Genomic DNA, 25,289 nt, shown 5'->3' on the forward strand with positions numbered 1-25,289 from the left:
CTTCTTCTTACCCCCCCACTATGATATAACCCCATGTCTCCTTCTTACCCCCCCGCTATGATGTAACCCCATGTCTCCTTCTTACCCCCCCCCACTATGATGTAACCCCATGTCTCCTTCTTACCCCCCCACTATGATGTAACCCCATGTCTCCTTCTTACCCCCCCCACTATGATGTAACCCCATGTCTCCTTCTTACCCCCCCCACTATGATGTAACCCCATGTCTCCTTCTTACCCCCCCCCCACTATGATGTAACCCCATGTCTCCTTCTTACCCCCCCACTATGATGTAACACCATGTCTCCTTCTTACCCCCCCACTATGATATAACCCCATGTCTCCTTCTTACCCCCCCCACTATGATATAACCCCATGTCTCCTTCTTAACCCCCACTATGATATAACCCCATGTCTCCTTCTTACCCCCCCCCCCACTATGATATAACCCCATGTCTCCTTCTTAACCCCCACTATGATATAACCCCTTGTCTCCTTCTTACCCCCTCCCCACTATGATGTAACCCCATGTCTCCTTCTTACCCCCCACTATGATGTAACCCCATGTCTCCTTCTTACCCCCCCCCCCCCCCACTATGATATAACACCATGTCTCCTTCTTACCCCCCCCACTATGATATAACCCCTTGTCTCCTTCTTACCCCCCCCCCCACTATGATATAACACCATGTCTCCTTCTTACCCCCCCCACTATGATGTAGCCCCATGTCTCCTTCTTACCCCCCCCCCCCCCCACTATGATATAACCCCATGTCTCCTTCTTACCCCCCCCCCCCCCCACTATGATGTAACCCCATGTCTCCTTCTTACCCCCCCCCACACTATGATATAACCCCATGTCTCCTTCTTACCCCCCCACTATGATGTAGCCCCATGTCTCCTTCTTACCCCCCACTATGATGTAACCCATTGTCTCCTTCTTACCCCCCCACTATGATGTAACCCATTGTCTCCTTCTTACCCCCCCACTATGATATAACCCCATGTCTCCTTCTTAACCCCCACTATGATATAACCCCTTGTCTCCTTCTTACCCCCCCCACTATGATATAACCCCATGTCTCCTTCTTACCCCCCCACTATGATATAACCCCATGTCTCCTTCTTACCCCCCCCCACTATGATATAACCCCATGTCTCCTTCTTACCCCCCCCCCCCACTATGATATAACCCCATGTCTCCTTCTTACCCCCCCCCCACTATGATATAACCCCATGTCTCCTTCTTACCCCCCCCCCCACTATGATATAACCCATGTCTCCTTCTTAACCCCCACTGTGATATAACCCCTTGTCTCCTTCTTACCCCCCCACTATGATATAACCCCATGTCTCCTTCTTACCCCCCCACTATGATATAACCCCATGTCTCCTTCTTACCCCCCCCCCCCACTATGATATAACCCCATGTCTCCTTCTTACCCCCCCCCCACTATGATGTAACCCCATGTCTCCTTCTTACACCCTCCCCACTATGATATAACCCCATGTCTCCTTCTTACCCCCCCACTATGATATAACCCCATGTCTTCTTCTTACCCCCCCACTATGATATAACCCCATGTCTCCTTCTTACCCCCCCGCTATGATGTAACCCCATGTCTCCTTCTTACCCCCCCCACTATGATGTAACTCATGTCTCCTTCTTACCCCCCCACTATGATGTAACCCCATGTCTCCTTCTTACCCCCCCCCACTATGATGTAGCCCCATGTCTCCTTCTTACCCCCCACTATGATGTAACCCATTGTCTCCTTCTTACCCCCCCACTATGATGTAACCCATTGTCTCCTTCTTACCCCCCCACTATGATATAACCCCATGTCTCCTTCTTAACCCCCACTATGATATAACCCCTTGTCTCCTTCTTACCCCCCCCACTATGATATAACCCCATGTCTCCTTCTTACCCCCCCACTATGATATAACCCCATGTCTCCTTCTTACCCCCCCCCACTATGATATAACCCCATGTCTCCTTCTTACCCCCCCCCCCCCCCACTATGATATAACCCCATGTCTCCTTCTTACCCCCCCCCCACTATGATATAACCCCATGTCTCCTTCTTACCCCCCCCCCCACTATGATATAACCCATGTCTCCTTCTTAACCCCCACTGTGATATAACCCCTTGTCTCCTTCTTACCCCCCCACTATGATATAACCCCATGTCTCCTTCTTACCCCCCCACTATGATATAACCCCATGTCTCCTTCTTACCCCCCCCCCCACTATGATATAACCCCATGTCTCCTTCTTACCCCCCCCCCACTATGATGTAACCCCATGTCTCCTTCTTACACCCTCCCCACTATGATATAACCCCATGTCTCCTTCTTACCCCCCCACTATGATATAACCCCATGTCTTCTTCTTACCCCCCCACTATGATATAACCCCATGTCTCCTTCTTACCCCCCCGCTATGATGTAACCCCATGTCTCCTTCTTACCCCCCCCCACTATGATGTAACCCCATGTCTCCTTCTTACCCCCCCACTATGATGTAACCCCATGTCTCCTTCTTACCCCCCCCACTATGATGTAACCCCATGTCTCCTTCTTACCCCCCCCACTATGATGTAACCCCATGTCTCCTTCTTACCCCCCCCCCACTATGATGTAACCCCATGTCTCCTTCTTACCCCCCCACTATGATGTAACACCATGTCTCCTTCTTACCCCCCCACTATGATATAACCCCATGTCTCCTTCTTACCCCCCCCACTATGATATAACCCCATGTCTCCTTCTTAACCCCCACTATGATATAACCCCATGTCTCCTTCTTACCCCCCCCCCCACTATGATATAACCCCATGTCTCCTTCTTAACCCCCACTATGATATAACCCCTTGTCTCCTTCTTACCCCCTCCCCACTATGATGTAACCCCATGTCTCCTTCTTACCCCCCACTATGATGTAACCCCATGTCTCCTTCTTACCCCCCCCCCCCCCACTATGATATAACCCCATGTCTCCTTCTTACCCCCCCACTATGATATAACCCCATGTCTCCTTCTTACCCCCCCACTATGATATAACCCCATGTCTCCTTCTTACCCCCTCCCCACTATGATATAACCCCATGTCTCCTTCGTACCCCCCCCCACTATGATGTAACCCCATGTCTCCTTCTTACCCCCCCACTATGATATAACCCCATGTCTCCTTCTTACCCCCCCCCCCACTATGATATAACCCCGTGTCTCCTTCTTAACCCCCACTATGATGTAGCCCCATGTCTCCTTCTTACCCCCCCCAATATGATGTAGCCCCATGTCTCCTTCTTACCCCCCCACTATGATGTAACCCCATGCCTCCTTCTAACCCCCCCACTATGATATCACCCCATGTCTCCTTCTTACCCCCCCGACTATGATGTAACCCCATGTCTCCTTCTTCCCCCCCCCCACTATGATATAACCCCATGTCTCCTTCTTACCCCCCCCACTATGAAATAACACCATGTCTCCTTCTTACCCCCCCACTATGATGTAACCCCATGCCTCCTTCTTACCCCCCCACTATGATGTAACCCCTTGTCTCCTTCTTACCCCCCACTATGATGTAACCCCATGCCTCCTTCTTACCCCCCCACACTATGATATAACCCCATGTCTCCTTCTTACCCCCCCACTATGATATAACCCCATGTCTCCTTCTTACCCCCCCACTATGAAATAACCCCATGTCTCCTTCTTACCCCCCCACTATGATGTAACCCCATGTCTCCTTCTTACCCCCCCACTATGATGTAACCCCATGTCTCCTTCTTACCCCCCCACTATGATGTAACCCCATGCCTCCTTCTTACCCCCCCACTATGATATAACCCCATGTCTCCTTCTTACCCCCCACTATGATGTAACCCCATGCCTCCTTCTTACCCCCCCCACTATGATATAACCCCATGTCTCCATCTTACCCCCCCACTATGATGTAACCCCATTTCTCCTTCTTACCCCCCCACTATGATATAACCCCATGTCTCCTTCTTACCCCACCACTATGATATAACCCCATGTCTCCTTCTTACCCCCCCACTATGATATAACCCCATGTCTCCCTCATACCCCCCACTATGATATAACCCCATGTCTCCTTCTTACCCCCCCCACTATGATATAACCCCATGTCTCCTTCTTACCCCCCCACTATGATGTAACCCCATGTCTCCTTCTTACCCCCCCACTATGATATAACCCCATGTCTCCTTCTTACCCCCCCACTATGATGTAACCCCATGTCTCCTTCTTACCCCCCCACTATGATATAACACCATGTCTCCTTCTTACCCCCCCCCCCCACTATGATGTAACCCCATGTCTCCTTCTTACCCCCCCCCCCCACTATGATATAACACCATGTCTCCTTCTTACCCCCCCCCCACTATGATGTAGCCCCATGTATCCTTCTTACCCCCCCCACTATGATATAACCCCTTGTCTCCTTCTTACCCCCCCCACTATGATGTAACCCCATGTCTCCTTTTTACCCCCCCACTATGATATAACCCCATGTCTCCTTCTTACCCCCCACTATGATGTAACCCATTGTCTCCTTCTTACCCCCCCACTATGATGTAACCCCATGTCTCCTTCTTACCCCCCCCCCCCCCCCCACTATGATATAACCCCATGTCTCCTTCTTACCCCCCCGCTATGATGTAACCCCATGTCTCCTTCTTACCCCCCCCCACTATGATGTAACCCCATGTCTCCTTCTTACCCCCCCGCTATGATGTAACCCCATGTCTCCTTCTTACCCCCCCACTATGATGTAACCCCATGTCTCCTTCTTACCCCCCCACTATGATATAACCCCATGTCTCCTTCTTACCCCCCCACTATGATATAACCCCATGTCTCCTTCTTACCCCCCACTATGATATAACCCCATGTCTCCTTCTTACCCCCCCCCCACTATGATATAACCCCATGTCTCCTTCTTACCCCCCCACTATGATGTAACCCCATGTCTCCTTCTTACCCCCCACTATGATGTAACCCCATGTCTCCTTCTTACCCCACCCCCCACTATGATATAACCCCATGTCTCCTTCTTACCCCCCCACTATGATATAACCCCATTACTCCTTCTTACCCCCCACTATGATGTAACCCCATGTCTCCTTCTTACCCCCCCACTATGATATAACCCCATTACTCCTTCTTACCCCCCACTATGATGTAACCCCATTCCTCCTTCTTACCCCCCCCCACTATGATGTAACCCCATGTCTCCTTCTTACCCGCCCCACTATGATATAACCCCATGTCTCCTTCTTACCCCCCCACTATGATATAACCCCATGTCTCCTTCTTACCCCCCACTATGATGTAACCCCATGTCTCCTTCTTACCCCCCCCCACTATGATATAACCCCATGTCTCCTTCTTACCCCCCCACTATGATGTAACCCCATGTCTCCTTCTTACCCCACCCCCCACTATGATATAACCCCATGTCTCCTTCTTACCCCCCACTATGATGTAACCCCATGTCTCCTTCTTACCCCCCCCCCCACTATGATATAAACCCATGTCTCCTTCTTACCCCCCCACTATGATATAACACCATGTCTCCTTCTTACCCCCCCACTATGATGTAACCCCATGCCTCCTTCTTACCCCCCCACTATGATGTAACCCCATGCCTCCTTCTTACCCCCCCCACTATGATGTAACCCCATGTCTCCTTCTTACCCCCCAATGTGAAATAAATCCATGTCTCCTTCTTACCCCCCCACTATGATGTAGCCCCATGTCTCCTTCTTACCCCCCCACTATGATGTAACCCCATGTCTCCTTCTTACCCCCCCACTATGATGTAACCCCATGCCTCCTTCTTACCCCCCCACTATGATGTAACCCCATGTCTCCTTCTTACCCCCCCACTATGATATAACCCCATGTCTCCTTCTTACCCCCCCCCCACTATGATATAACCCCATGTCTCCTTCTTACCCCCCCACTATGATATAACCCCATGTCTCCTTCTTACCCCCCACTATGATGTAACCCCATGCCTCCTTCTTACCCCCCCACTATGATGTAACCCCATGTCTCCTTCTTACCCCCCCACTATGATATAACCCCATGTCTCCTTCTTACCCCCCCCCCACTATGATATAACCCCATGTCTCCTTCTTACCCCCCCACTATGATATAACCCCATGTCTCCTTCTTACCCCCCACTATGATGTAACCCCATGCCTCCTTCTTACCCCCCCACTATGATATAACCCCATGTCTCCTTCTTACCCCCCCACTATGATATAACCCCATGTCTCCTTCTTACCCCCCACTATGATATAACCCCATGTCTCCTTCTTACCCCCCCACTATGATATAACCCCATGTCTCCTTCTTACCCCCCCCCCCACTATGATATAACCCCATGGCTCCTTCTTACCCCCCCCCACTATGATGTAACCACATGTCTCCTTCTTACCCCCCCACAATGATGTAACCCCATGCTTCCTTCTTACCCCCCCACTATGATGCAACCCCATGTCTCCTTCTTACCCCCCCACTATGATGTAACCCCATGTCTCCTTCTTACCCCCCACTATGATGTAACCCATTGTCTCCTTCTTACCCCCCCACTATGATGTAACCCCATGTCTCCTTCTTACCCCCCCCCCCCCCCCACTATGATATAACCCCATGTCTCCTTCTTACCCCCCCGCTATGATGTAACCCCATGTCTCCTTCTTACCCCCCCCACTATGATGTAACCCCATGTCTCCTTCTTACCCCCCCGCTATGATGTAACCCCATGTCTCCTTCTTACCCCCCCACTATGATGTAACCCCATGTCTCCTTCTTACCCCCCCACTATGATATAACCCCATGTCTCCTTCTTACCCCCCCACTATGATATAACCCCATGTCTCCTTCTTACCCCCCACTATGATATAACCCCATGTCTCCTTCTTACCCCCCCCCCCACTATGATATAACCCCATGTCTCCTTCTTACCCCCCCACTATGATGTAACCCCATGTCTCCTTCTTACCCCCCACTATGATGTAACCCCATGTCTCCTTCTTACCCCACCCCCCACTATGATATAACCCCATGTCTCCTTCTTACCCCCCCACTATGATATAACCCCATTACTCCTTCTTACCCCCCACTATGATGTAACCCCATGTCTCCTTCTTACCCCCCCACTATGATATAACCCCATTACTCCTTCTTACCCCCCACTATGATGTAACCCCATTCCTCCTTCTTACCCCCCCCACTATGATGTAACCCCATGTCTCCTTCTTACCCCCCCCACTATGATATAACCCCATGTCTCCTTCTTACCCCCCCACTATGATATAACCCCATGTCTCCTTCTTACCCCCCACTATGATGTAACCCCATGTCTCCTTCTTACCCCCCCCCCACTATGATATAACCCCATGTCTCCTTCTTACCCCCCCACTATGATGTAACCCCATGTCTCCTTCTTACCCCACCCCCCACTATGATATAACCCCATGTCTCCTTCTTACCCCCCACTATGATGTAACCCCATGTCTCCTTCTTACCCCCCCCCCCACTATGATATAAACCCATGTCTCCTTCTTACCCCCCCACTATGATATAACACCATGTCTCCTTCTTACCCCCCCACTATGATGTAACCCCATGCCTCCTTCTTACCCCCCCACTATGATGTAACCCCATGCCTCCTTCTTACCCCCCCACTATGATGTAACCCCATGTCTCCTTCTTACCCCCCAATGTGAAATAAATCCATGTCTCCTTCTTACCCCCCCACTATGATGTAGCCCCATGTCTCCTTCTTACCCCCCCACTATGATGTAACCCCATGTCTCCTTCTTACCCCCCCACTATGATGTAACCCCATGCCTCCTTCTTACCCCCCCACTATGATGTAACCCCATGTCTCCTTCTTACCCCCCCACTATGATATAACCCCATGTCTCCTTCTTACCCCCCCCCCACTATGATATAACCCCATGTCTCCTTCTTACCCCCCCACTATGATATAACCCCATGTCTCCTTCTTACCCCCCACTATGATGTAACCACATGTCTCCTTCTTACCCCCCCACTATGATGTAACCCCATGCTTCCTTCTTACCCCCCCACTATGATGTAACCCCATGTCTCCTTCTTACCCCCCACTATGATGTAGCCCCATGTCTCCTTCTTACCCCCCCACTATGATATAACCCCATGTCTCCTTCTTACCCCCCACTATGATGTAACCCCATGCCTCCTTCTTACCCCCCCACTATGATATAACCCCATGTCTCCTTCTTACCCCCCCACTATGATATAACCCCATGTCTCCTTCTTACCCCCCACTATGATATAACCCCATGTCTCCTTCTTACCCCCCCACTATGATATAACCCCATGTCTCCTTCTTACCCCCCCCCCACTATGATATAACCCCATGTCTCCTTCTTACCCCCCCCACTATGATGTAACCACATGTCTCCTTCTTACCCCCCCACAATGATGTAACCCCATGCTTCCTTCTTACCCCCCCACTATGATGCAACCCCATGTCTCCTTCTTACCCCCCCACTATGATGTAACCCCATGCCTCCTTCTTACCCCCCCCACTATGATATAACCCCATGTCTCCTTCTTACCCCCCCACTATGATGTAACCCCATGTCTCCTTCTTACCCCCCACTATGTTATAACCCCATGTCTCCTTCTTACCCCCCACTATGATGTAACCCCATGCCTCCTTCTTACCCCCCCACTATGATATAACCCCATGTCTCCTTCTTACCCCCCACTATGATGTAACCCCATGCCTCCTTCTTACCCCCCCACTATGATATAACCCCATGTCTCCTTCTTACCCCCCAATGTGAAATAAATCCATGTCTCCTTCTTACCCCCCACTATGATATAACCCCATGTCTCCTTCTTACCCCCCCACTATGATGTAACCCCATGCCTCCTTCTTACCCCCCCCACTATGATATAACCCCATGTCTCCTTCTTACCCCCCCACTATGATATAACCCCATGTCTCCTTCTTACCCCCCAATGTGAAATAAATCCATGTCTCCTTCTTACCCCCCACTATGATATAACCCCATGTCTCCTTCTTACCCCCCCACTATGATGTAACCCCATGTCTCCTTCTTACCCCCCCACTATGATATAACCCCATGTCTCCTTCTTACCCCCCACTATGATGTAACCCCATGCCTCCTTCTTACCCCCCCACTATGATATAACCCCATGTCTCCTTCTTACCCCCCACTATGATGTTTCCCCATGTCTCCTTCTTACCCCCCCAATGTGAAATAAATCCAAGTCTCCTTCTTACCCCCCCACTATGATATAACCCCATGTCTCCTTCTTACCCCCCCACTATGATGTAACCCCATGTCTCCTTCTTACCCCACCAATATGAAATAAATCCATGTCTCCTTCTTACCCCCCCACTATGATGTAACCCCATGTCTCCTTCTTACCCCCCCCCACTATGATATAACCCCTTGTCTCCATCTTACCCCCCCACTATGATATAACCCCATGTCTCCTTCTTACCCCCCCACTATGATATAACCCCTTGTCTCCATCTTACCCCCCCACTATGATGTAACCCATTGTCTCCTTCTTACCTCCCCACTATGATATAACCCCATGTCTCCTTCTTACCCCCCCACTATGATATAACCCCATGTCTCCTTCTTACCCCCCCACTATGATGTAGCCCCATGTCTCCTTCTTACCCCCCCACTATGATGTAACCCCATGTCTCCTTCTTAACCCCCACTATGATGTAACCCCCTGTCTCCATCTTACCCCCCCACTATGATGTAACCCCTTGTCTCCTTCTTACCCCCCCCACTATGATGTAACCCCATGGCTCCTTCTTACCCCCCCCCCCCCCCCCCCCCACTATGATGTAACCCCATGTCTCCTTCTTAACCCCCACTATGATGTAACCCCATGTCTCCTTCTTACCCCCCCACTATGATGTAACCCCATGTCTCCTTCTTAACTTCCACTATGATGTAACCCCATGTCTCCATCTTACCCCCCCACTATGATGTAACCCCTTGTCTCCTTTTTACCCCCCCACTATGATGTAGCCCCATGTCTCCTTCTTACCCCCCCACTATGATGTAACCCCATGTCTCCTTCTTACCCCCCCACTACGATATAACCCCATGTCTCCTTCTTACCCCCCCCCCACTATGATGTAACCCCTTGTCTCCTTCTTACCCCCCCACTATGATGTAGCCCCATGTCTCCTTCTTACCCCCCCCCCCCACTATGATGTAACCCCATGTCTCCTTCTTACCCCCCCCCCCCACTATGATGTAACCCCTTGTCTCCTTCTTACCCCCCCACTATGATGTAGCCCCATGTCTCCTTCTTACCCCCCCCCCCCCCACTATGATATAACCCCATGTCTCCTTCTAACCCCCCCACTATGATGTAACCCCATGTCTCCTTCTTACCCCCCCCCACTATGATGTAACCCCATGTCTCCTTCTAGCCCCCCCACTATGATGTAACCCCTTGTCTCCTTCTAACCCCCCCACTATGATGTAGCCCCATGTCTCCTTCTTACCCCCTCCCCACTATGATGTAACCCCATGTCTCCTTCTTACCCCCCCACTATGATATAACCCCATGTCTCCTTCTTACCCCCCACCCCACTATGATATAACCCCATGTCTCCTTCTTACCCCCCCCCACTATGATATAACCCCATGTCTCCTTCTTACCCCCCCACTATGATATAACCCCATGTCTCCTTCTTACCCCCCACTATGATATAACCCCATGTCTCCTTCTTACCCCCCCACTATGATATAACCCCATGTCTCCTTCTTACCCCCCCACTATGATGTAACCCCATGTCTCCTTCTTACCTCCCACTATGATAAAACCCCATGTCTCCTTTTTTACCCCCCCACTATGATATAACCCCATGTCTCCTTCTTACCCCCCCACTATGATGAAACCCCATGTCTCCTTCTTTCCCCCCCACTATGATATAACCCCATGTCTCCTTCTTACCCCCCCCTATGATGAAACCCCATGTCTCCTTCTTTCCCCCCCACTATGATATAACCCCATGTCTCCTTCTTACCCCCCCCCCCCACTATGATATAACCCCATGTCTCCTTCTTACCCCCCACTATGATGTAACCCCATGTCTCCTTCTTACCCCCTCCCCACTATGATATCACCCCATCTCCTTCTTACCCCCCCACTATGATATAACCCCATGTCTCCTTCTTACCCCCTCCCCACTATGATGTAACCCCATGTCTCCTTCTTACCCCCCCCCCCCCCACTATGATATAACCCCATGCCTCCTTCTTACCCCCCACTATGATATAACCCCATGTCTCCTACTTCCCCCCCCCCCCCACTATGATATAACCCCATGCCTCCTTCTTACCCCCCACTATGATATAACCCCATGTCTCCTTCTTACCCCCCCCCCACTATGATGTAACCCAATGTCTCCTTCTTACCCCCCCAATATGATATAAATCTATGTCTCCTTCTTACCCCCCCACTATGATGTAACCCCATGTATCCTTCTTACCCCCCCACTATGATGTAACACCATGTCTCCTTCTTAACCCCCCACTATGATATAACCCCATGTCTCCATCTTACCCCCCCACTATGATGTAACCCCATGTCTCCTACTTCCCCCCCCCCACTATGATATAACCCCATGCCTCCTTCTTACCCCCCACTATGATATAACCCATGTCTCCTTCTTACCCCCCCCCAACTATGATGTAACCCAATGTCTCCTTCTTACCCCCCCCACTATGATATAAATCTATGTCTCCTTCTTACCCCCCCCACTATGATGTGACCCCATGTATCCTTCTTACCCCCCACTATGATATAACCCCATGTCTCCTTCTTACCCCCCCACTTTGATGCAACCCCATGTCTCCTTCTTACCACCCCCACTATGATGTAACCCCATGTCTCCATCTTACCCCCCCAATATGATATAAATCTATGTCTCCTTCTTACCCCACCCCCCACTATGATGTAACCCCATGTATCCTTCTTACCCCCCCACTATGATGTAACACCATGTCTCCTTCTTAACCCCCCACTATGAAATAACCCCATGTCTCCTTCTTACCCCCCCCACTTTGATGTAACCCAATGTCTCCTTCTTACCCCCCCACTATGATGTAACACCATGTCTCCTTCTTACCCCCCCCCACTATGATGTAACCCCATGGCTCCTTCTTACCCCCCCCCCCCACTATGATGTAACCCCTTGTCTCCTTCTTACCCCCCACTATGATGTAACCCCATGTCTCCTTCTTACCCCCCACTATGATATAACCCCATGTCTCCTTCTTACCCCCCCCCCACTATGATATAACCCCATGTCTCCTTCTTACCCCCCCCCCCACTTTGATGTAACCCCATGTCTCCTTCTTACCCCCCCCCCCCACTATGATATGACCCCATGTCTCCTTCTTACCCCCCCCACTATGATGTAGCCCCATGTCTTCTTCTTACCCCCCCCCCACTATGATATAACCCCATGTCTCCTTCTTACCCCCCCCACTATGATGTAACCCCATGTCTCCTTCTTATCCCCCCCCTCCCCACTATGATATAACCCCATGTCTCCTTCTTACCCCCCCCTCCACTATGATATGACCCCATGTCTCCTTCTTACCCCCCCCCCACTATGATATGACCCCATGTCTCCTTCTAACCCCCCCACTATGATGTAGCCCCATGTCTCCTTCTAACCCCCCCACTATGATGTAACCCCATGTCTCCTTCTCACCCCCTCCACAATGATATAACCCCATGTCTCCTTCTTACCCCCCCACTATGATGTAGCCCCATGTCTCCTTCTTACCCCCCCACTATGATGTAACCCCATGTCTCCTTCTTACCCCCCCACTACGATATAACCCCATGTCTCCTTCTTACCCCCCCCCCCACTATGATGTAACCCCTTGTCTCCTTCTTACCCCCCCACTATGATGTAGCCCCATGTCTCCTTCTTACCCCCCCCCCCCCCCCACTATGATGTAACCCCATGTCTCCTTCTTACCCCCCCCCCCCACTATGATGTAACCCCTTGTCTCCTTCTTACCCCCCCACTATGATGTAGCCCCATGTCTCCTTCTTACCCCCCCCCCCCCACTATGATATAACCCCATGTCTCCTTCTAACCCCCCCACTATGATGTAACCCCATGTCTCCTTCTTACCCCCCCCCCACTATGATGTAACCCCATGTCTCCTTCTAGCCCCCCCACTATGATGTAACCCCTTGTCTCCTTCTAACCCCCCCACTATGATGTAGCCCCATGTCTCCTTCTTACCCCCCCACTATGATATAAACCCATGTCTCCTTCTTACCCCCCCACTATGATATAACCCCATGTCTCCTTCTTACCCCCTCCCCACTATGATGTAACCCCATGTCTCCTTCTTACCCCCCCACTATGATATAACCCCATGTCTCCTTCTTACCCCCCACCCCACTATGATATAACCCCATGTCTCCTTCTTACCCCCCCCCACTATGATATAACCCCATGTCTCCTTCTTACCCCCCCACTATGATATAACCCCATGTCTCCTTCTTACCCCCCACTATGATATAACCCCATGTCTCCTTCTTACCCCCCCACTATGATATAACCCCATGTCTCCTTCTTACCCCCCCACTATGATGTAACCCCATGTCTCCTTCTTACCTCCCACTATGATAAAACCCCATGTCTCCTTTTTTACCCCCCCACTATGATATAACCCCATGTCTCCTTCTTACCCCCCCACTATGATGAAACCCCATGTCTCCTTCTTTCCCCCCCACTATGATATAACCCCATGTCTCCTTCTTACCCCCCCCTATGATGAAACCCCATGTCTCCTTCTTTCCCCCCCACTATGATATAACCCCATGTCTCCTTCTTACCCCCCCCCCCCCACTATGATATAACCCCATGTCTCCTTCTTACCCCCCACTATGATGTAACCCCATGTCTCCTTCTTACCCCCTCCCCACTATGATATCACCCCATCTCCTTCTTACCCCCCCACTATGATATAACCCCATGTCTCCTTCTTACCCCCTCCCCACTATGATGTAACCCCATGTCTCCTTCTTACCCCCCCCCCCCCCACTATGATATAACCCCATGCCTCCTTCTTACCCCCCACTATGATATAACCCCATGTCTCCTACTTCCCCCCCCCCCCCACTATGATATAACCCCATGCCTCCTTCTTACCCCCCACTATGATATAACCCCATGTCTCCTTCTTACCCCCCCCCCACTATGATGTAACCCAATGTCTCCTTCTTACCCCCCCAATATGATATAAATCTATGTCTCCTTCTTACCCCCCCACTATGATGTAACCCCATGTATCCTTCTTACCCCCCCACTATGATGTAACACCATGTCTCCTTCTTAACCCCCCACTATGATATAACCCCATGTCTCCATCTTACCCCCCCACTATGATGTAACCCCATGTCTCCTACTTCCCCCCCCCCACTATGATATAACCCCATGCCTCATTCTTACCCCCCACTATGATATAACCCCATGTCTCCTTCTTACCCCCCCCCCCACTATGATGTAACCCAATGTCTCCTTCTTACCCCCCCACTATGATATAAATCTATGTCTCCTTCTTACCCCCCCACTATGATGTGACCCCATGTATCCTTCTTACCCCCCACTATGATATAACCCCATGTCTCCTTCTTACCCCCCCACTTTGATGCAACCCCATGTCTCCTTCTTACCACCCCCACTATGATGTAACCCCATGTCTCCATCTTACCCCCCCAATATGATATAAATCTATGTCTCCTTCTTACCCCACCCCCCCACTATGATGTAACCCCATGTATCCTTCTTACCCCCCCACTATGATGTAACACCATGTCTCCTTCTTAACCCCCCACTATGAAATAACCCCATGTCTCCTTCTTACCCCCCCCACTTTGATGTAACCCAATGTCTCCTTCTTACCCCCCCACTATGATGTAACACCATGTCTCCTTCTTACCCCCCCCCACTATGATGTAACCCCATGGCTCCTTCTTACCCCCCCCCCCCCCACTATGATGTAACCCCTTGTCTCCTTCTTACCCCCCACTATGATGTAACCCCATGTCTCCTTCTTACCCCCCACTATGATATAACCCCATGTCTCCTTCTTACCCCCCCCCCCACTATGATATAACCCCATGTCTCCTTCTTACCCCCCCCCCACTTTGATGTAACCCCATGTCTCCTTCTTACCCCCCCCCCCCACTATGATATGACCCCATGTCTCCTTCTTACCCCCCCCACTATGATGTAGCCCCATGTCTTCTTCTTACCCCCCCCCCACTATGATATAACCCCATGTCTCCTTCTTACCCCCCCCACTATGATGTAACCCCATGTCTCCTTCTTATCCCCCCCCTCCCCACTATGATATAACCCCATGTCTCCTTCTTACCCCCCCCTCCACTATGATATGACCCCATGTCTCCTTCTTACCCCCCCCCCACTATGATATGACCCCATGTCTCCTTCTAACCCCCCCACTATGATGTAGCCCCATGTCTCCTTCTAACCCCCCCACTATGATGTAACCCCATGTCTCCTTCTCACCCCCTCCACAATGATATAACCCCATGTCTCCTTCTTACCCCCCCACTATGATGTAGCCCCATGTCTCCTTCTTACCCCCCCACTATGATGTAACCCCATGTCTCCTTCTTACCCCCCCACTATGATGTAACCCCATGCCTCCTTCTTACCCCCCCACTATGATATAACCCCATGTCTCCTTCTTACCCCCCCCCCCCACTATGATATAACCCCATGTCTCCTTCTTACCCCCCCACTATGATATAACCCCATGTCTCCTTGTTACCCCCCCCACTATGATATCACCCCATGTCTCCTTCTTTCCCCCCCACTATGATGTAACCCCTTGTCTCCTTCTTACCCCCCCACTATGATGTAACCCCATGTCTCCTTCTTACCCCCCCACTATGATGTAACCCCATGTCTCCTTCTTACCCCCCCACTATGATGTAACACCATGTCTCCTTCTTACACCCTCCCCACTATGATATCACCCCATGTCTCCTTCTTACCCCCCCACTATGATGTAACCCCATGTCTCCTTCTTACCCCCCCCACTATGATATAACCCCATGCCTCCTTCTTACCCCCCACTATGATATTACCCCATGTCTCCTTCTTACCCCCCCCACTATGATGTAACCCCATGTCTCCATCTTACCCCCCCACTATGATGTAACCCCATGTCTCCTTCTTACCCCCCCACTATGATGTAACCCCATGTATCCTTCTTACCCCCCCACTATGATGTAACACCATGTCTCCTTCTTAACCCCCCACTATGATATAACCCCATGTCTCCATCTTACCCCCCCACTATGATGTAACCCCATGTCTCCTACTCCCCCCCCCCACTATGATATAACCCCATGCCTCCTTCTTACCCCCCACTATGATATAACCCCATGTCTCCTTCTTACCCCCCCCACTATGATGTAACCCCATGTCTCCATCTTACCCCCCCCAATATGATATAAATCTATGTCTCCTTCTTACCCCCCCCCACTATGATGTAACCCCATGTCTCCTTCTTACCCCCCCACTATGATATAAATATATGTCTCCTTCTTACCCCCCCACTAAGATGTAACCCCATGTATCCTTCTTACCCCCCCACTATGATATAACCCCATGTCTCCTTCTTACCCCCCCACTTTGATGTAACCCCATGTCTCCTTTTTACCACCCCCACTATGATGTAACCCCATGTCTCCATCTTACCCCCCCAATATGATATAAATATATGTCTCCTTCTTACCCCCCCACTATGATGTAACACCATGTCTCCTTCTTAACCCCCCACTATGATATAACCCCATGTCTCCATCTTACCCCCCCACTATGATGTAACCCCATGTCTCCTTCTTACCCCCCCACTATGATGTAACCCCATGTATCCTTCTTACCCCCCCACTATGATGTAACACCATGTCTCCTTCTTAACCCCCCACTATGATATAACCCCATGTCTCCATCTTACCCCCCCACTATGATGTAACCCCATGTCTCCTTCTTACCCCCCCACTATGATGTAACCCCATGTATACTTCTTACCCCCCCACTATGATGTAACAACATGTCTCCTTCTTAACCCCCCACTATGATATAACCCCATGTCTCCTTCTTACCCCCCCCACTTTGATGTAACCCCATGTCTCCTTCTTACCCCCCCACTATGATGAAACACCATGTCTCCTTCTTACCCCCCCCACTATGATGTAACCCCATGGCTCCTTCTTACCCCCCCCCCCCCCCCCCCACTATGATGTAACCCCATGTCTCCTTCTTACCCCCCACTATGATATAACCCCATGTCTCCTTCTTGACCCCCCCCACTTTGATGTAACCCCATGTCTCCATCTTACCCCCCCACTATGATGTAGCCCCATGTCTTCTTCTTACCCCCCCCCCCCACTATGATGTAACCCCATGTCTCCTTCTTACCCCCCCCCCACTATGATATAACCCCATGTCTCCTTCTTACCCCCCCCACTTTGATGTAACCCCATGTCTCCTTCTTACCCCCCCCCCCCACTATGATACAACTCCATGTCTCCTTCTTACCCCCCCCCCCCCCACTATGATGTAGCCCCATGTCTCCTTCTTACCCCCCCACTATGATATAGCCCCATGTCTCCTTCTTACCCCCACCACTATGATGTAACCCCTTGTCTCCTTCTTACCCCCCCACTATGATATAACCCCATGTCTCCTTCTTACCTCCACTATGATGTAACCCCTTGTCTCCTTCTTACCCCCCCACTATGATGTAACCCCATGTCTCCTTCTAACCCCCCCACTATGATGTAACCCCATGTCTCCTTCTCACCCCCCCCCACTATGATGTAACCCCATGTCTCCTTCTTACCCCCCCCCCACTATGATGTAACCCCTTGTCTCCTTCTTACCCCCCCACTATGATGTAACCCCTTGTCTCCTTCTTACCCCCCCACTATGATATAACCCCATGTCTCCTTCTTACCCCCCCACTATGATGTAACCCCATGTCTCCTTGTTACCCCCCCACTATGATGTAACCCCATGTCTCCTTCTTACCCCCCCTCCATACTATGATATAACCCCATGTCTCCTTCTTACCCCCCCCCACTATGATGTAACCCCATGTCTCCTTCTTACCCCCCCCACTATGATATAACCCCATGTCTCCTTCTTACCCCCCCACTATGATATAACCCCATGTCTCCTTCTTACCCCCCCAATATGATATAACCCCATGTCTCCTTCTTACCCCCCACTATGATATAACCCCATGTCTCCTTCTTACCCCCCCACTATGATATAACCCCATGTCTCCTTCTTACCCCCCCCACTATGATGTAACCACATGTCTCCTTCTTACCCCCCCACTATGATGTAACCCCATGTCTCCTTCTTACCTCCCACTATGATATAACCCCATGTCTCCTTTTAACCCCCCCACTATGATATAATCCCTTGCCTCCTTCTTACACCCCCCCCACTATGATGTAACCCCATGTCTCCTTCTTACCCCCCCACTATGATGTAACCCCATGTCTCCTTCTTACCCCCCCACTATGATATAACCCCATGTCTCCTTCTTACCCCCCCACTATGATGAAACCCCATGTCTCCTTCTTACCCCCCCACTATGATATAACCCCATGTCTCCTTCTTACCCCCCACTATGATATAACCCCATGTCTCCTTCTTACCCCCTCCCCACTATGATATCACCCCATGTCTCCTTCTTACCCCCCCACTTTGATATAACCCCATGTCTCCTTCTTACCCCCCCACTATGATGTAACCCCATGTATCCTTCTTACCCCCTCCCCACTATGATGTAACCCCATGTCTCCTTCTTAACCCCCACTATGATATCACCCCATGTCTCCTTCTTACCCCCCCACTATGATATAACCCCATGTCTCCTTCTTACCCCCCCACTATGATGTAACCCCTTGTCTCCTTCTTACCCCCCCACTATGATGTAACCCCATGTCTCCTTCTTACCCCCCCACTATGATGTAACCCCATGTCTCCTTCTTACCCCCCCACTATGATGTAACCCCATGTCTCCTTCTTACCCCCCACTATGATATAACCCCATGTCTCCTTCTTACCCCCTCCCCACTATGATATAACCCCATGTCTCCTTCTTACCCCCTCCCCACTATGATATCACCCCATGTCTCCTTCTTACCCCCCCCCACTATGATGTAACCCCATGTCTCCATCTTACCCCCCCCGCTATGATGTAACCCCATGTATCCTTCTTACCCCCCCACTATGATGTAACACCATGTCTCCTTCTTACCCCCCCACTATGATGTAACCCCATGTCTCCTTCTTACCCCCCCACTATGATATAACCCCATGCCTCCTTCTTACCCCCCCACTATGATATAACCCCATGTCTCCTTCTTACCCCCCCCACTATGATATAACCCCATGTCTCCATCTTACCCCCCCAATATGATATAAATCTATGTCTCCTTCTTACCCCCCCACTATGATGTAACCCCATGTATCCTTCTTACCCCCCCACTATGATGTAACCCCATGTCTCCTTCTTACACCCTCCCCACTATGATATCACCCCATGTCTCCATCTTACCCCCCCACTATGATGTAACCCCATGTCTCCTTCTTACCCCCCCACTATGATATAACCCCTTGTCTCCTTCTTACCCCCCACTATGATGTAACCCCATGTATCCTTCTAACCCCCCCACTATGATATAACCCCATGTCTCCTTCTTACCCCCCCACTTTGATGTAACCCCATGTCTCCTTCTTACCCCCCCAATATGATATAAATCTATGTCTCTTTCTTACCCCCCCCCACTATGATATAACCCCATGTCTCCTTCTTACCCCCCCACTATGATGTAACCCCATGTCTCCATCTTACCCCCCCAATATGATATAAATCTATGTCTCTTTCTTACCCCCCCCCCCCACTATGATGTAACCCCATGTATCCTTCTTACCCCCCCACTATGATGTAACCCCATGTCTCCTTCTTAACCCCCCACTATGATATAACCCCATGTCTCCTTCTTACCCCCCACTATGATGTAACCCCATGTCTCCTTCTTACCCCCCCACTATGATGTAACCCCATGTCTCCTTCTTACCCCCCCCACTTTGATGTAGCCCCATGTCTCATTCTTACCCCCCACTATGATATAACCCCATGTCTCCTTCTTACCCCCCCCCCCCACTTTGATGTAACCCCATGTCTCCATCTTACCCCCCCACTATGATGTAGCCCCATGTCTCCTTCTTACCCCCCCCCCACTATGATATAACCCCATGTCTCCTTCTTACCCCCCCCACTATGATGTAACCCCATGTCTCCTTCTTACCTCCTACTATGATATAACCCCATGCCTCCTTCTTACCCCCCCCCACTATGATATAACCCCATGTCTCCTTCTTACCCCCCCCCCCCCACTATGATGTAACCCCATGTCTCCTTCTTACCCCCCCCCCACTATGATATAACCCCTTGTCTCCTTCTTACCCCCCCCCACTATGATATGTCCCCATGTCTCCTTCTTACCCCCCCCCACTATGATGTAACCCCTTGTCTCCTTCTTACCCCCCCCACTATGATGTAACCCCATGTCTCCTTCTTACCTCCTACTATGATATAACCCCATGTCTCCTTCTTACCCCCCCCCCCACTATGATATAACCCCTTGTCTCCTTCTTACCCCCCCACTATGATATAATCCCATGTCTCCTTCTTACCCCCCCACTATGATATAACCCCATGTCTCCTTCTTACCCCCCCCCCCCCCCCACTATGATATAACCCCATGTCTCCTTCTTACCTCCACTATGATATAACCCCATGTCTCCTTCTTACCCCCCCACTATGACGTAACCCCATGTCTCCTTCTTACCCCCCCACTATGATGTAACCCCATGTCTCCTTCTTACCCCCCCCCCACTATGATATAACCTCATGTCTCCTTCTTACCCCCCCACTATGATAAAACCCCATGTCTCCTTCTTACCCCCCCCAACTATGATATAACCCCATGTATCCTTCTTACCCCCCCACTATGATATAACCCCATGTCTCCTTCTTACCTCCACTATGATATAACCCCATGTCTCCTTCTTACCCCCCCACTATGATGTAACCCCATGTCTCCTTCTTACCCCCCCCCACTATGATGTAACCCCATGTCTCCTTCTTACCCCCCCACTATGATGTAACCCCATGTCTCCTTCTTACCCCCCCCCACTATGATATAACCTCATGTCTCCTTCTTACCCCCCACTATGATAAAACCCCATGCCTCCTTCTTACCCCCCCAACTATGATATAACCCCATGTATCCTTCTTACCCCCCCACTATGATGTAACCCCATGTATCCTTCTTAACCCCCCACTATGATATAACCCCATGTCTCCTTCTTACCCCCCACTATGATGTAACCCCATGTCTCCTTCTTACCCCCCCACTATGATGTAACCCCATGTCTCCTTCTTACCCCCCCCCCACTTTGATGTAGCCCCATGTCTCATTCTTACCCCCCACTATGATATAACCCCATGTCTCCTTCTTACCCCCCCCCCCCCACTTTGATGTAACCCCATGTCTCCATCTTACCCCCCCACTATGATGTAGCCCCATGTCTCCTTCTTACCCCCCCCCACTATGATATAACCCCATGTCTCCTTCTTACCCCCCCACTATGATGTAACCCCATGTCTCCTTCTTACCTCCTACTATGATATAACCCCATGCCTCCTTCTTACCCCCCCCCACTATGATATAACCCCATGTCTCCTTCTTACCCCCCCCCCCCCACTATGATGTAACCCCATGTCTCCTTCTTACCCCCCCCCCACTATGATATAACCCCTTGTCTCCTTCTTACCCCCCCCCCACTATGATATAGCCCCATGTCTCCTTCTTACCCCCCCCCACTATGATGTAACCCCTTGTCTCCTTCTTACCCCCCCCCACTATGATGTAACCCCATGTCTCCTTCTTACCTCCTACTATGATATAACCCCATGTCTCCTTCTTACCCCCCCCCCCCACTATGATATAACCCCTTGTCTCCTTCTTACCCCCCCACTATGATATAACCCCATGTCTCCTTCTTACCCCCCCACTATGATATAACCCCATGTCTCCTTCTTACCCCCCCCCCCCCCCCACTATGATATAACCCCATGTCTCCTTCTTACCTCCACTATGATATAACCCCATGTCTCCTTCTTACCCCCCCACTATGACGTAACCCCATGTCTCCTTCTTACCCCCCCACTATGATGTAACCCCATGTCTCCTTCTTACCCCCCCCCCACTATGATATAACCTCATGTCTCCTTCTTACCCCCCCACTATGATAAAACCCCATGTCTCCTTCTTACCCCCCCCAACTATGATATAACCCCATGTATCCTTCTTACCCCCCCACTATGATATAACCCCATGTCTCCTTCTTACCTCCACTATGATATAACCCCATGTCTCCTTCTTACCCCCCCACTATGATGTAACCCCATGTCTCCTTCTTACCCCCCCCCCACTATGATGTAACCCCATGTCTCCTTCTTACCCCCCCACTATGATGTAACCCCATGTCTCCTTCTTACCCCCCCCCACTATGATATAACCTCATGTCTCCTTCTTACCCCCCACTATGATAAAACCCCATGCCTCCTTCTTACCCCCCCAACTATGATATAACCCCATGTATCCTTCTTACCCCCCCACTATGATGTAACCCCATGTATCCTTCTTACCCCCCCACTATGATAGAACCCCATGTCTCCTTCTTACCCCCCCATGTCACGATCGTCAGGGAGAGACCAATGCGCAGCGTGTTGAACAAACATACTTTAATTAGTTAAAGTTAAACAAGATACAAAACAAGAAACGACTCGTGAAGTCCACGGTGACAATGACCGAACACGGAACAAAAACCCACAAACACCAAGTGAAAAACAGACAGTTTAAATATGGCTCCCAATCAGAGACAACCAGCCAACAGCTGACACTCGTTGCCTCTGATTGGGAGTCACTCAGGCAAACATAGAAAACAACAAACTAGAACCCCCAACATAGAAATAACCACATAGAATGAACACACACTGGCTCAACAAATAGAGTCCCAGAGCCAGGGTGTGACAGTACCCCCCCCTAAAGGCGCGGACTGCGACCGCGCCTCAATACGAGCAAAACAGGGGAGGGCTGGGTGGGCATTCCTCCTCGGCGGCGGTTCTGGCTCCGGGCTTGCCCACCACCCCCCAATAAACCCCCCATAGCGCCCTTGGTCCGGTCTGGCCCCGCTGGCTGGAGCTGACCTGGACGTAGCAGGAGCGGCTAGCTTCAGCTCCGTTGGGGAGCAATAAAGCGGTACCTGATTTGGCACCGATGACCAAGGCACGGGTTGTGCCGGACTGACGACGCGCACCCCAGGCTTGGTGCGTGAGGCAGGAAAGGACCGGACCTGGCTGTCGATGCGCACCCCTGGCTTGGTGCGTGGAGCAGCAACGGGCCGGACCGGGCTGACGATACGCACCCCTGGCTTGGTGCGTGGAGCCGGAACGGGCCTCACCGGACTGATGACTCGCATCCCTGGCTTGGTGCGTGGAGCAGCAACGGGCCAGACCGGGCTGACGATGCGCACCCCTGACTTGGTGCGTGGAGCAGCAACGGGCCGGACCGGGCTGACGATGCGCACCCCTGGCTTGGTGCGTGGAGCAGCAACGGGCCGGACCGGGCAGACGATACGCACCCCTGGCTTGGTGCGTGGAGCCGGAACGGGCCTCACCGGACTGACGACTCGCACCCCTGGCTTGGTGCGTGGAGCAGCAACGGGCCGGACCGGGCTGACGATGCGCACCCCTGGCTTGGTGCGTGGAGCCGGAACGGGCCTCACCGGACTGACGACTCGCACCCCTGGCTTGGTGCGTGGAGCAGCAACGGGCCGGACCGGGCTGACGATGCGCACCCCTGGCTTGGTGCGTGGAGCCGGAACGGGCCGGGCCGGGCTGGCGACGCACACCGTAGGCTTGGTGCGAGGGGCAGGAACAGGCCGGGCCGGGCTGGCGACGCACACCGTAGGCTTGGTGCGAGGGGCAGGAACAGGCCGGGCCGGGCTGGCGACGCACACCGTAGGCTTGGTGCGAGGGGCAGGAACAGGCCGGGCTGGGCTGGCGACATGCACCGTACACTTAGTGCGGGAAGCAGGAACGGGCCGGACCGGACTGGTGACGCACACCACTTGCTTGGTGTGAGGAGCGGGACTGGGTTTCATCATAACCCTCCGCTCCCTCAGCTGCCTACCGAGTTCCTCTCGCCGTGCCTCATTTCTCACCCTTTCCCTAATCGCCTCCAATAGCTCCATCCTCTGCAACACTAACTCCTGCTCCCTCTGCGCCAGTAGCCCCCTTAACCTGGTGGCCTCCTCACCTAATCGCCCTGTGGCAGCCTCCTGCTGCCCAGTCGCCCCTGCCGTGTGCCCCCCCCTAAAAAATTTTTGGGGTTGCCTCTCGACCGTCCGACGCTGCTCCCACGTCCAGGCTGCCTGTTCCTGGACACGCTGCTTGGTCCTGGTATGGTGGGTTTTTCTGTCACGATCATCAGGGAGAGACCAATGCGCAGCGTGTTGAACAAACATACTTTAATTAGTTAAAGTTAAACAAGATACAAAACAAGAAACGACTCGTGAAGTCCACGGTGACAATGACCGAACACGGAACAAAAACCCACAAACACCAAGTGAAAAACAGACAGTTTAAATATGGCTCCCAATCAGAGACAACCAGCCAACAGCTGACACTCGTTGCCTCTGATTGGGAGTCACTCAGGCAAACATAGAAAACAACAAACTAGAACCCCCAACATAGAAATAACCACATAGAATGAACACACCCTGGCTCAACAAATAGAGTCCCAGAGCCAGGGTGTGACACCCCACTATAATGTAACCCCATGTCTCCTTCTTACCCCCCCCCCCACTATGATATAACCTATGTCTCCTTCTTACCCCCCCCCCCCACTATGATATAACCCCATGTCTCCTTCTTACCCCCCCACTATGATGTAGCCCCATGTCTCCTTCTTACCCCCCCACTATGATGTAACCCCATGTCTCCTTCTTACCCCCCCTCTATGATATAA

The 25,289-nt window shown here is 51.4% G+C and overlaps 1 protein-coding gene across 1 annotated transcript in view; it reads left to right on the forward strand.

Moving 5' to 3' along the window:
• The window catches only part of LOC311129626 (diacylglycerol kinase beta-like), a gene marked incomplete at its 5' end in the record, with an annotated part of 182,349 nt that overhangs the window by 14,482 nt on the left and 142,578 nt on the right, over positions 1-25,289 (forward strand). The gene's annotated exons all lie outside the window — the stretch shown is intronic.

This window comes from Coregonus lavaretus, assembly GCF_964263955.1.
Source record: "Coregonus lavaretus genome assembly, chromosome: 5".
NCBI classification, from domain to species: domain Eukaryota; kingdom Metazoa; phylum Chordata; class Actinopteri; order Salmoniformes; family Salmonidae; genus Coregonus; species Coregonus lavaretus.